This window comes from Corvus kubaryi, unplaced genomic scaffold, assembly GCF_017639235.1.
Source record: "Corvus kubaryi isolate FWS band 111438036 unplaced genomic scaffold, C.kubaryi_AGA036_p1.0 137, whole genome shotgun sequence".
In the NCBI taxonomy this organism is placed as follows: domain Eukaryota; kingdom Metazoa; phylum Chordata; class Aves; order Passeriformes; family Corvidae; genus Corvus; species Corvus kubaryi.
This window is the reverse complement of record NW_024580671.1, coordinates 1,551,809-1,566,359: the sequence shown is the minus strand read 5'-3', so window position 1 is coordinate 1,566,359 and position 14,551 is coordinate 1,551,809.

Here is a 14,551-nt window from a genome sequence, read left to right as displayed (position 1 = left end):
AGTTAAACTACAAATGACAAGAATTAATGGAATTATTGGAGAATGGATAAAAGCTTTCCAATGGGAAAAGAGCAACAGAGAGTTCTGCAATATCTGGTGGCACAGTAGTTACTAGCGATGTTCCTAAAATAACTTGGCACTGAGCTTCTTTAATAATGTCAGTCATGACTGTGGTAGAAATACTGTAAAAATACTGATTGTATTTATTGACAATACAAATATGTAAGCATTGTCAATGCAGGGTAGGGTATTGTATAAAAATTGCTTATTTCAACTGGATTAGTAGAAATCTGATTAAATTCAATAGTAGATAATACAAAGTGATGCACCCTTCCCCTATATGGTGGGTCATCACAATCCTGGTTAAAAGCTAGAATTTAGCAAAGAAATAAGGTGGAAATGTACTTGGCTGTCCTACATAACAGCAGGATTGCAAATTAGTGAAATCATTTAGCCAGAAAATGATATGACTCTGTTGAAAAGGCAATTCCAGTAGAAATAAAGACACTGGTGATGCTTATCTGGAATACTCGCTTAGTTTTGATTGCCTATGTGCAGGATCAATAAATTAAAACAATTACACAAAATCTCCGCTGGATGGATAAGTAAAGCAGGAGGGTTGTCTTCTGCAAAGAGCCAGAGCTTGTTATCTGAGGCTAAACAAGTCAAAAGGGCATGTCTTTGTTGCGATATTCAGGAGGAGGGTTAAAACTGGAAGAAATATTGCCATTTAGGCTGAAAGCCAATGTTTGTACAAGAACAAAAAGGGAGAAAACAATTATAAATACACTCAAGCTGGAAATGAGGCAAAAGGCCCGGTCTACTGGAACAATATATTTTGGAACTGTCTTTGAAGGAGAATGGTGAGGGGAGGAAAAAAGTTATTTTAAGCTAAGGCTATGACCGGTTTTGAAAGTGAATGCATTAAATGCTACCTGTAATAATAAATAACTAAATTTTGTGATCCAGGAAGTTTATTCTAATTTTGTGCTTCCTTAAAGCACTCTAAGCTAAGAAATTGTAGGAATTTACATCCCATCCTCTGTTTATTTTAGAGCATATGTTTGAACTGGAGGTACTCTTGTGAAAGCAACAATGCCTGTTGCAAACTGATGTATTTGACATGTGAAGTCGTTCTGCACAGAACAATACAGAAATAGATCACATTAAATGTCCTGCTTTCAGTGCTTATAATTTTACTGAAATCTTAATGGAGCAGTGAAAAGTTGTCCAAACTTGTATGTTTATTTTCTTCCTGAATTATTTTGCCATCTTACTCCTTTGTACTGAGAAGCTCCCACTATAGGTTAAATAAGCGAGCTTTTAAAGAGCCAACTCAATGATGTTAAGAAAAATCCCTTGATGTTCAAGTCCTGCATTGTGTGTGCCAAGTTACTGGTGCAGTTCATGGGGTAGTACATGAAGTTAACTGAAAGTTTGCAGTAGAATTCAGTTTTTCTGAAGATGCAAATAATTGCCTTTTTATATGTATTGGAGATGGTAGTGAAAGTCTTAAAAAACATTGGAGTGAATCAGTGCTGGGAAGGTAGAGAAGAATACGCAGTTCTCTGCCTTCCTTTGTTTTTCTTCCATGCCTGCTACCTGGTAGGCCAGTTTGCTACAAAAATTTATATAATTAAAGTTATTTATTCTAATTAATAATAATAATATGAAAATCTGGTTGTAAATTTAAAAAATTAATTGAAAATATATTATTAGTACCAGACTATATTCTTGGTTTTTTATATAATATATAATTCTGACTTTGTATATATATGAAAAGTAAGTTGTAGGCACAGAATTGTTTCCCCAAAACATTTTAACTAGTTAAGGTAATAAAGAATTACAATGCAATAGTAGACCTTACTATATTCTTTTATTCAGGAAATATGGGGAAAAAATGGTTGCTGAGGTAATTTGTTAAATTTCAAAGCCAAAAAAAAAAAAAAACAGAGGAAGAAAAAGAGCAGTGGAAACAAGTCTAAGTTCAGAAGTCAGGAATGACAATACCAAAGAACATAGAGAATGTATCCTTAAATATAAAATATTGTGCCTAATTTAAGATAATCTTCCTGAGCAGCAGAGGTTTAAACCAAAACCTAGGAATGTGTCCCAGTATTTATCCCTCAGTGCCTTCTTGGTGGATAAAAACCTCTTTTCTGGAGTTTACTTCCCTCTGGGCATAGGTAGACACTGTGTGTCTCTACCTGGTGTGCTGGTGTCCTGGTGGAGTCAAATCCTTGTGTGTCTGTATTCTAAAAAGAGGATACAGGCAGTTTGTCATCCATCCCTATTCAGCAAACTCTTAAAAGTAAATATCGATTCATTTCAGATTTATATTACGCAAAACCAGTTAACTACACAGTTAATTTAACAATCCAAAGAGATTTTTTTTCTGTTTACTATGATGTTATAGCTTTTCCCACATTTTTCCTCCCTTAAGGATCATATTCTTCCCTTACCTGCAATCTTTCCAGAAAGTCTTAGCTGCCTTCAAAACTTTTATATCCTAGAAGATGTATGGTTTCACCTGTTTCTGTACAATCTGGACATTCATGTTCTAGACCTGTGAGGTGCTTAAATGTCTGATATGAGGGATACAAGGCTGGTACAAGTGCCAGTCCCCAGTAACCCTGCTCTGCTGCCGTGCAGAGGTTTCCTTGTGCACGCACCTCAGCAGCACCCTCAGCTCCTGCTTGTCAAAGATCTCGTGGGGTGAAGTTCCTGTCACTACATGTTTGTGTGTTCCCAAGCCATTAAGGCCCCCAAGTGCTCGGTTCTCAGCCTTCAGGGGGTGGAAACACACGAGCTTATGCTCCTATGGACACTTACTCCCTTGGCCCTTCTTAAAATGCATTGGGAAGATTCAGCCTTGAACCTTCATAATATTAAATACATAAATTAAGGAAAAAGCATTTAATTTTTTTATGGTTTAGGGGCTTTTGGTTTGTTTGTTTCTTTGGTTGGGTTTTGGGTTTTTTTCGTTGTATTTTTTTGGGGTGGGCAGTTGGTTTTTTTGTATCTAGCAACTGTTAGTACATGTTGGCTTTGTATGCAGATGTTTGGGGTATGAAGGTAGCCTCTTGATTTGAGACTGCCCTCAGTCTGCACAGAGGCTACATTCTACAGCAAGCTTCCTGTACTCTCTTCCTGAGAATATTCCTTTGGGAGCAATAGGGATTTAGTTTAGTTCTTCATTAGGACACAAGCTGTTAGGAGTCAGGAATTCCCCTGACACTTGACCTATTCACATTCCATCTGAGAACTTGCATCATCTTTCATACTGCTTTATCTCATCGTTATTGAAAATGACAGTCTGGGGTTTCTTATTTAATTCTCTCCTGTATTCACAGAGAAGAGCTTGTTTGTGTGGATTTTTTTTTCTGTCTGGAATGATGTATTTTGTAAAGGAAAAAAAAGTAATTTTTAAACAATATAACAGAAAACTATGAGGATTTTGCTTTTCAAATATCTCTGAGTTCTGGTCTAAAGCAACTAGGTGCTTAATTTTTCTGTTTTGAACTCAGACCCCAGATATGTCTCATACATGAAAAGAATCTTGATTAGATTTTTCCCAAATGTGGTAATAAATTATGCTAGATGTGGAAAAAATGTTTCCTTCTCCTCCTCTTGTCACTTGTATTCCAGAATAGGATATTTTTGGTTTCTTTGTTCTGTACTATGATTCTGGTGAATAAAAACTCTTTTGCTTTAATTTTCTTTTTGGGAAAAATGTCTGTTTAAATAAATGCTCGTAAGTCATCTCATAAAGTAGAAGACATACTCACTCAATTAATCCAGGAAAAAAAATGATCAGATTTGTGAAGATCTTGCGTTCTTCTATAATTACAGAAAAACGTATGAGGTAGAGAGAGAGATAGATTGCATATAGGCAGCCATAGTCATTGAACACATTTTATTAAAGTTAGCAACGATGTGAAATGTTAGAGGTAATACCAGGGTAATGATAATAGGGCAAATAAGTGTCAGGCAAAAGCAACTCTCATTAATCTGTTGAGTCATTTTCACTTTCAAAATATCAGTGGAGTGTAATTCAAAAGGAATATGATGAAAAAAACCCATAGAGAGTAAGGAAGAGGGGAAGTTATACATATATACCTATATATTTTATATGTATATGCAATTTTTCATATGCACCTACTTACATTATTACATATTAGTATATAATATTGATTATATACTATATTATATATTATATAATGTACATGTATATAAAAGTTTTCTGGCTGTTTTACCACATTGTTATTTATACATTTTAATGAGTTTCTTAGGGGATTCTGTATCTGTATGTTATTTTTCATAACTCTACTAGTTTATCTCTTCCTTTTCTGTATTCTTTTCTTTTAAGGCAAAAAACACATTTGATCAGATCCTGTGGGGGGTTGAAATTTTCAGAAAGCTTTGTATTGGCCACATGGATAAGCTATTGTATGACTGAAGTAGGAACTCAAATGTGACAGAAGGTAAGAAATTTTGCAGTTTATTCACTGCATCCTAATTGATGGTGCCTATGTTTTCATTCCACACTAAATGAAAGGAATGTAACACTAAGCTGAATGTGGCAGTTTCCAATCAACTAATTCATTACAGATTCATAGCCTGCCTTTTTCTCACAATAAGGGAATTAGAGCCATGTAACAGTATTGGTTACAGTATTCTCAGCCTGCCATGTCACTCAAATTAGTAAGTAAATAAACTACGAAAAATGTTGTCCGAATATTTTAGTAGATAAGTGTTATGCAAGATATGGCTTTGATCAAGTGGAACTTTGTATAATGAATGTGGATTTTTCACTGTATTCCCCATTCAAATAGTATTTCCAAAAAGATTTCTTAAGTCGTGATCACAGCTATTCTCACAGATTTTTTTTACTTTGTAAACACATCGAAAACATTCAAAACGGAAATTGTGCTTCTACTTACACTTTGGTTGCTCTTTTATTCCTCTTGAGTAACTACAGTTAGAAATAATGCTATTCAAATAGAAGAACTCCTTTAATAATAGAAATTTTTACTTACATTTTCAGGTAACCTGTGTAAGTATATCACACAGAGAGATAAATGAAATCAGACGAGGAAGAAAACTGTGTGGGATCTAGAGCAAGAAGACTTGAAAGGAAAGGAGGTCCTGGGGTTAAATCTCTTTCATACCTCTCACATGCATATAAACTGCTCTTAAATCATAGTGTTTGGATTTTTTAATCTCTAAGGAATTATAAACTTGAAAAAACACATTAACTCCAAAGAAATTAATGTGGATTTATTACACTCTGACTGTGCAGGTACCTGAGAGTTAGAGTCAACAATGAATTCATTTAACTTTGATCTAAAATCATGCTTAAAGATTAAATTTGTCATGAGATTTTAAAAACATAGGTAATGTGATGGAGGGAACATAATTTTGATAAGGCTAATCACAAATTCTATAGACCTGTACTTCAGGGTGTGGGATCTTGATGACAACAATATTTTAAAAGGAGAATATTTGTAAAGCCTTTAATAATAATATATATACTTTTCTGTGTATTGGAAGGTACATATCAGAAATCAAAAATAACAGACTGAGAATCTGAGGAATAGTTTCCAAAGTGACCTGAAAGATGAATCCTGAAAATCTGTTGGTTCATAATTTTTTGCAGTTAGACTGTTAATAATTAATGCTGCTAATAGTAGGTATTTAACAGTATGCAAAATGTTAAACTTCTTAGAGTATCTTGATAATCCCCATGTTTATTTGACCTTACTGGAGATTCAGCTTTTATTTTGCATTTGTTGAGGTCAGCACTTCTGATTGTGTAACAGACCATTTTTCTTGTAGGTCTGTAAGAACTCAAGTTGTTAGAATAAGCTCTAGAATTTTTTGTAATGATCAGAAGAAAACACTGAAGATATGACCTTTGGTTTTCTTTCTTTTTGCATTTTATATGACTAAAAATTCTTACCTTTCAAGGTCAAATATGTTAAAAAATTATTATGAAATACTGCCTTCCATGAAAGCTTTGGGGGAATTTTTGCAGCAGACCTCTCCTTGAAATGCTGGCTAGTGAACTGAATGAAGTCCAAATTGTCTTTATATTCTGAGCAGAACTGAATTCCATGTGCATATTGTGTCTGTAACTTGCATTGAACACTTTAAAACTTATACAAAAAATGATGTTGTTGTGACTTTTCTTCAAGGAATTTTCAGAGACAGAATTTTTCTACTCACAATGGAACTAAGGACCAAAGAATGAAATTCCAAAGGAATTTCTGCTTTGTCTCTATTGGTGTCAATAACCACCGGTCTTTCTTTCTTGGTGGTAGTGTTGCATGTTTCTATCTCAGAGAACAGGCACTATGCGTGTATTCTAACGGCAGGTTGTAAAATACTCTGTTTCGAACCCAAGACACCAACACCGTTACTGGACTACTGCCACCATACAAGAAGTGGCAGATAATCTTAGGAGAGAATCATTTAGGAAAATCAGTGAATAAAAATAAATAATCTCAGTTGTAACAAATATTCCCATTTAAAAGATGTATTTGTATATAGATTGTTCAAAAATTACTCCCGTGCTTCAGGAAATTCATGATTAAAATGAGAGTTAATTATATCAAGGATCATAGGAAAATCATTTATGGTATTCCTAAGAGTCATATTTGTGTGATTTCACAGTAGAATGGATAATAAATATTCTTAAGTAAAGCATTGTTTAAAAAGCCAATTTATAGAGCTTTATTGTGTATTGTTCAAATGAACTTTTGAAGGTTCAATTAATTCTGGCCAATGTCAACACAGCAGTCTCTTGGGTAGGGAAAATCTGCCAGGATGTTTGGTGGGTGAGCAGCAGGTTGAGAAAAGCTGCATTGCTGGAAGCAGTGTGGCCACCAGTCTTGTGATGACCTGGTAATTGACCTTGTGAATAATCTTGTAAATGACCTTGTAAATCAGATCTTCTTAGGAGATTTGCTAATCCTCTTAGCAGTGAAGTAGCCAAGAACATAGGAGGAGAGCCAGGGCCAAAATCTTCCAGTTTACTGGAAAGTACTTTCAAAAAGTAAACAAATTCTATCAAAGCAGAATCCTAGTTTTCAGGGGCGTTGTATGTTTATTAGCAATACCATGTGTGAATATTTTTTGCCTTCACTGAAGGATAGCCTTTAGTTATAAATCTGAATTCTAAAGGTACTTTGACTTGAAGTGTAGTTTGAAGGCACAGGTGCTTCTCAGTGCACACAGGTTCTCACAGGTTCTCAGTGAAGGCACACAGGTTCTCAGTGCTGTTCAGTAAAACATTTATGATTGAAGTATTTTATATGATATCTTGGTAAGGTCCAGCCCACCTTCTGCTTGCAGATGAAAATACTTATTGTCTTTGTAATAGGTTCATTAGTTTGGGTTACATTCTCCCTCCTTATTCTAAAGCCAATTAGTCTGGAAAAGCCCAAAAGCAGTAAATTGGAGTTTTGAAGTTACACTGAATTGGGCCATTTGCAAGATTCACCTAGTATTCAATGTTAAGTATGCTATTAATACATATATTTTCATAAAAATACAGTGATTCATTGTGACCCAAATCTGGAAAAAAAAATAACAAATAAAAGAAGAAGAAAAAAAGCATAAATTGTGTAGCCGTAAGGGTTAAGAAATATTTGGGAACTATTTCCATTTCAGCAACTAGGGTTAAATGAATAAACAAGTTCCTGTCTGTGAATATAGGTAACAAACTGATGCATCACTTCTCTTGTTCTGTTCATGTTATTTTGATTTTGGTAGTCACAAGAAATCATGGCCCAGTTTCTTCTCAAATAAACCCATAGTATCCTGCAATACTAAGTACTGAGTCAGAGACAAAGGTCATGGCATTTACCAGTATTTGATTATCCCTCTCTTCAAAATGGTGTTATTATGTTCATTTACAAATATTTAAATGTAAAACTTTGTGTAATCCAAGACTGATACGTTTTTTACATAAAAATTAGTGGTTGATGTGCAAATATAGGAAGATACTAAGGTACTCTCATTAATTACCACTAAGAAAAAGATAAACAAAGAAAGACTTTTAAATATTTTTACTTTAAAATACATTTATTTTTTGGTCCAAAGAAAGTTTTAATTAGTATTACCTCCCAAAAGAATTACAAGAACACCAATGAAACAAAAATATCTACAACATTACATTAAGGATAATTTATTAAATCCCACTGCAAAAGAAAATGAAACAAAAAAAAAGTAGTGTTTTCCAAAGTAGAGGATTTTTTATTAAGAAAACTGAAGTCAAGAATACACTAAAGCTAATTCTGATTACAGTTTTGAAAACTGAAAAACATTGAAGGCTATACAACTAAGTTGAGAAACCTCTTCCATCTTTAGTGAGACCTTGGAGAAAGATGAATAACAAATCTGGTTTTGCTTCCTGATTTCCAGTTTTCTGTACTGCACAATTTTTGCTCATGCACTTTCCACACTGAGATCAGTCTTTTCTAGCAAGCTATAAGCAGTAGCAAACAACAGAATGGAAGAAAGAAGCCATGGTACAGTACCAAAACCCAATGTTTAGTTTAATGGAGCATCTGGAACATACTAAATTTAGTGGGTCTTACTTACTAGTGATACAAAGTTCAAATTAGTGCTGTTAAGGAGGTACTAACTTTAATTTTTCTATCAATAATTGTTAAACAAGACCGAGGCTGGCTTTTATTGCTCCAACATTTTAATTGCTGCACTTAGGCATGACCTGCTATAAGTTCTGGAGAAATAAACTTTGGTCTTCTCTTTTTTTGTAGGAGATCAGATTAATTCTTGTTCTAACATCCTGAAACTTTAATGTCTGTAGGAAGATCTCTGTGAATTGGAACACAGAAGTGATAACTAAGATTCTGGGAGGTTTTTTCCCTATGTTCCAATTTTATTGCATTTATTTATATTGTTTCATTTTTAAATTATTTTTATTAGTAAGGTAGCTATGTTTAAGAGGTGTGTGTAGCTTACTTGTCTTTGTGCTGCATCTCTTAAAGCTGTGTAGGTGAGGAGTGAAAACTCCCTGATCTGCTCCCAGTAGTTCCACTTCCCAAACTATTTTCAGGAGATACTTTTAGTAGACCAGCTGGCACTGCCTTTTTTTTTTTTTTTTTTTTTTTTTTTTCTCTAGGCTGTGTATTAGTATTGATTTGGGGGACAAAATTACCTGGTGCTTATCAGCAAGATGTCTCTTTCTACAGCACTTTCTGATAAGTGAGACTTTCTGATAAGTGAGACAGCAGACCTGAGAGGAAGCTGTAGTCATACAAAGCACATGTAGATGATATTTGTAAGAGAAAACCCAGCTCATACTGCGCTTTTACAGGAAACACTCACTGCAAGACAGGATTTGTTTTGATTCGTCTCCCAACAGATGTGGAATTCCAAGTTTTGCAGATGAGGCTCTTCTCTTTTCTGATAAATATTTATCTTTTGAGTCACTTTAGGCCACGTTTTTCTATCCTCTTTCAGTAGAAATTCAGAAATTATAGAACTTCTGTTTCATTCTTCAAAAGATTTTGTTACATGAATTTGAAAAATGTCCATTTCTTCAGCTGTTCTTCTCCTATCTCAGCTTCTGGATGGAGCAACCTTTCTTTTAAACTAACCATAATTTAATACATTTTTTGTGAGTGAATCCTATGCCTTAGTTGAGCAAATACATGATTTTGTTTTCAAACCTTGCTTTTTCTAAAAATTCTGCGTGGGGTATATTTAACTTAATTCTGCTTCTGTCTTAAATGCTCTGGTCTGTTTTAATTTCCAGAAGTACTTTTCAGTATCTTTGAACTTTTATTTATTTTAATGTATTTGGTTGTTCGGCACCAAACAAACTGAGTATACCAAACATTAGAAGTCATCCATCTGGATTTCTACTCTGTTCTCTATATTCTGTATGGTTTTAATTCTGTGCAGTTTTAAAAATTTTGCATCATATCCAAGGCCTTTTGATTATTATTGACTGAAGCTAATAATTTCTACTTCAAATAGACAGTGAGTTTGAGAGATTTTTGAGATAAGGTGACCTTCCTGCACAGGCCATTAAATCAACCAATGTAATTGATATTGATGCTAAACAGAGTCAGAATACAGTATTTACATTTATTACAAAGCATTTCCTAATATTCTGTTAATGGAGTCTGTGCTCTGACTGAAATATTGATCAGAAGTTCTAACTGAAAACCCTTAAGTTAATACCAAAAGCAGTAATTATGTATTTCAACCACTTTTTTTTTTTGTGGTTTGTACATATGTCAGATCTGTCTTACTGATCTAAAAAGTTCAGATAGAGTTAAGACAACTTTCTCAATGCCATGTCCTGTATACCTAACCTTGCTAGAAATCTAAATTGCCTGATTTGTCCTGGCAGTGTTTCATTGTGCTTTTAACCGTGACAAGTATTTTTTGAAAGACGATTATATTTTTAGGGAAACAAAATACTTTCTCTGTAAAATCTAAATTAATGATGTGAGTCCAGCAGGCATAATTTTCTGATATCAGGACATAATGTTCAAAATAAAAAAATGTTGAAATAAGTTGACAAATTCAGTGTTCCACAGTCATCTAGTATGAAGGATACAATAAAAAATTCTCATTCAAGTACCAAACAATATTAAATATTGTGCAGATACTAGTTCAAGATCCTTTGAGGTCATGTTCCAAGGATTGTGTCTGTGTACAAGGAATAAAGAGGAGCAAATATCTAATTTTCTCCAGTCTCAGAGGCAGTACAGAGCCACGTTCTTTTGATGGCTTGCTCTGCTCCAGTGCCATGGCCAACATGTGAACATCCTCACTCCAGCTAGATTTTAACCTGTCATGGCCTCTTCCCCTTTCACCAGCAAACTTAAATTGCAGCCCGGGAATATTTAAAACATTAGGGCCTTCAAACTGAGGGAACAGGAGGAATATGAAAAAAAGTCTTTCTTGCATTGCTTGTCCTGTGTGAAAGTATTAGTTGAATCATGGTGATTCAACTGGTCAGGACATTCTCTCACCATGAACTAGACCAATGCTTGTTTCTAAGGATTGCTTCAATTTCATAGTAAACAATTAGTGGAACCGGGATTAGAAATCACATTTCACTATCAGCTGTCAATAAGGAGCCCATTAATGCAGCACATTATTACCAAATTGTGTTAAGAATGTTAAGTTAGTTTCTAGGAAATTTTAAAGAAAAGCAGTATTACAAAACTAACCAATTTCTCTGAATTTTATACTCTAAAGAAATCAGAAATTTATCTGATTCTTAGAAAGGTCATTGAAGAGTGCTTATTTTAATGAATGATTAATTAGGCCTGCAAAAAAAAAAAAAAAATCTGCTATGTAGGTCTAATGAGAGCTACTTCCTGTAGGCCACAATTTCAGAAGGTGTATAAAAACCCTCATTAACTACGAGTAAACTGGGCCAAAGGCTGGCACTGTGACTGCATAACGAACAATACTTCAGATTTATAATTTTTTTACTATGAAAATGCGGGGATTTCAGTACTTCCAGTATGTTGAGACTAAATTCTTACAGCAGACTGTAGTGGGTTTGCACACAACAACCTTCCAGAGATGAGCAGATTGACAACAGAGCTGAGACTGTTTTGCATTACATGTTAATTATGCAGTTGATGGTCATTTCTTATTTTTAGAAAATGAAAGATAAATTTTGTATTTCCATGCTTTGAAATAAAAATGGGATTTTTATTTCTGGTCTTAAACACTGTACTTTAATAAATACAGGTACAAAATTTCTTATTTTAGGGTCCCAGGATTTTATTTTTCTTTTTATTTTGTATGTATTTTACCTTATTCTTACCTGCTGCTCCTCTGCAAACACTGAGAATTGGATGTGTTGGAAAAAGAAGTAATCATGTGAAATATAATGGATTTAATCAGAATTTGTATCTGATGATCTCATTAAAAAATCCTGCGCTGTAAATTAGTAATACATTTTAAAAACAGAATGTTTTTCTGAACTGTATTTTAAATTCATTTAAAATGCTAGGACTGCTTATCACATAAGCTCCATTCTCTTGAACACAGAGAAGATATATGATGTTTTTCAGAGAAAGCTGCACTCTGACATAGTTATTTATTGGCGCACAAAAAAAATCATAGATAGCTGTGCAGATGAGAGGAAGCACAAGACTTTGAATTATCTTTTCACATTCAAATGGTGGCTTAATGAATGTTAGGAGAACAGAAAAAATGGAAATAAGATGGAAGAGATGAGAAAAAAAATTCTTTTCAGGATTTTCACTAATTATTACCAAAAGGAAATCACTTAAAAATGCTTTAAAGACCCATACCCACTTTGCTTACTATTGGTTAATTTTGTAAGGAAGGACAATGATGACAATAATTAGTGTTGTTGACACTGCTAGATTCTTATCTCTTGCACTCAGAGGACTTTATTAAGCTTTTTAACAAAACATGCACTGTACTTTATAATAATAAATGTTTCTGCATGAAGACACATTACAGTTCTTTTGTTTGTTTGTATGTTTTCCAGGAAAAGAAAAATTAATTAGGAATTAAAAAAAAAAAAAACAAGACTTGAGGGTAATTGAAGACCAAAAGCAATATGATTGTACGAAATTAAGAATTTGTAAACTTAGAGATTCATCACTGTTTTTCATGTAGATATTACTGTGAAAGATTTTACAGAGGATTAGATGAATGAACATAGACAGCCATGACTGAGTCAAAGGCAGTGTATTGGCTCTGCTAATGAAAGCTTTATCTTTTCTCCTTCAAAATATTTGATTTTTAAATTACCTTTGCCTAAGAATTACAATTTGAGCCTCTTCTTAGAAAACCTTAATTAAATTAAATTAATATTTAATAAATGACAATTTCATACTTCTATTAACCTGTAGTTATTTGTTGTACTGGTTTACAATTTGGTTACTGGGTCAGAGTTTAAATGAAAGTAAGGCTCTGTTCACTCAGAAAAAGAACCCCAACAAACAAAACAAAACTTAATGTGGCAGCCATGTTTTTAGTATAGTGTTAGCAGTAAGTAGTAGAACTAGTACTAGTGATCAGTAGGTCGAGGGAGGTAATTTTCCCCCTCTTCTCTGCTATTATGAGTCCCTACCTGGAATACTGTGTCCAGGTCATTGGCCTCCAGCATAAGGAAGACATGGACCTGTTTGAGCAAGTACAGAGGGCCATGAAGATGATCAGAGGGCTGGAGCACCTCTCCCATGAAGACAGGCTGAGAGAGTTGGTGTTCTTCAGTCTGGAGAAGCCATGGATGCCCCATCCTTGGCAGTGTTCATGTCCGATTGGATGGGGCTTTGAGTAACCTTGTCTAGTGGAAGATGTCCTTACCCATGGCAGAGGGGTTGGAAGTAGATGATATTTAAGGTCTTTTTCAACCCAAGCCATTCTAGGATTCTGTGAACCTCTGCATGTTACTGATGTTCTGGATTTTTTTAAATGGCATGCTGGTATGACAAGTGGATGGTAGATCTGATATGTTTTGAGCATGAGAAGCAATGTGCAGGTGAGGTATGTCAAAGCAATTAAATCTTCTAGTCTAAGTGTATCAGACAGGTGTCATTTGAGAAGTGATCAAAGCCTGCAGTTCATCTGAATGAGGCAAAATTTGGTGGCTAAACATTATTGTCCAGCGTCTCTGAGTTTTAGAGCCAGCAGTTGTCTAAACTCCACTTCAAGGAAAGTATTTTTTCCCCTCAACGTTCTGTGCTAAGAACATACATCTACAAATATAGCTGCCACGCTTGTAACCTGTCAAGCAATCAAGGTCCCTTCAACACAGACCATTCTATGATTCTATCATTCTTTGATTATGTCAAATACAACACTAACTTTCTTTCACAAAGTTGTCTAGAAGCTGTGTTAGCATGACCCCATTACTGTCAACATGAAAGGACATATTTTTAGGGAATGGAGAATAGAGTAATTGCAGAAATTGAATCATTTCTAATGGTTTCCCCTTTAAAGAACAAATTTCTTCTTACGGGACAACTGAAATGCAAGTATAGCTCTCATGTGAAAATTAATCCAATTGAGATGGTAGGACTTACATTTTGAAAACACATGCAGATATGCCATGGCTACATTACTTATGCAGAAGAACTTACACAGGCAAGTGTATATATGTGAATATATTTGTTAGGTGTAATATCAGACCAAAAGGCAAAATAAAAATATCTAAATTAAATGCAGGCTTCATTATTTACAGAAGTTAATTAAAAACTTGGCAAGATTTTTTTCTTTGATGTTCTATATATAATCATTCTTTAAAAATAGGTACTTTTGATAAACTTCCTAGAATTGTGTCTGGCAGTATTAAAGATGCAATTATTGTAGTCAGTACCTTGTTCTCTGTTCTAAAAGTTAACATTGCCTTTGTTCTTTAAACACAAAACATGTCCCTATTGTCACTTCCAATTTCAATTTTAGCCAGTCTGAGAATTGAAACAGTTTGAATTCTCGGACAAGTAGGTCTTTCATGTCTAACTCCATCAAAGGATCATCTTTACCTCATATTTTGTCCACCTATTAGCAG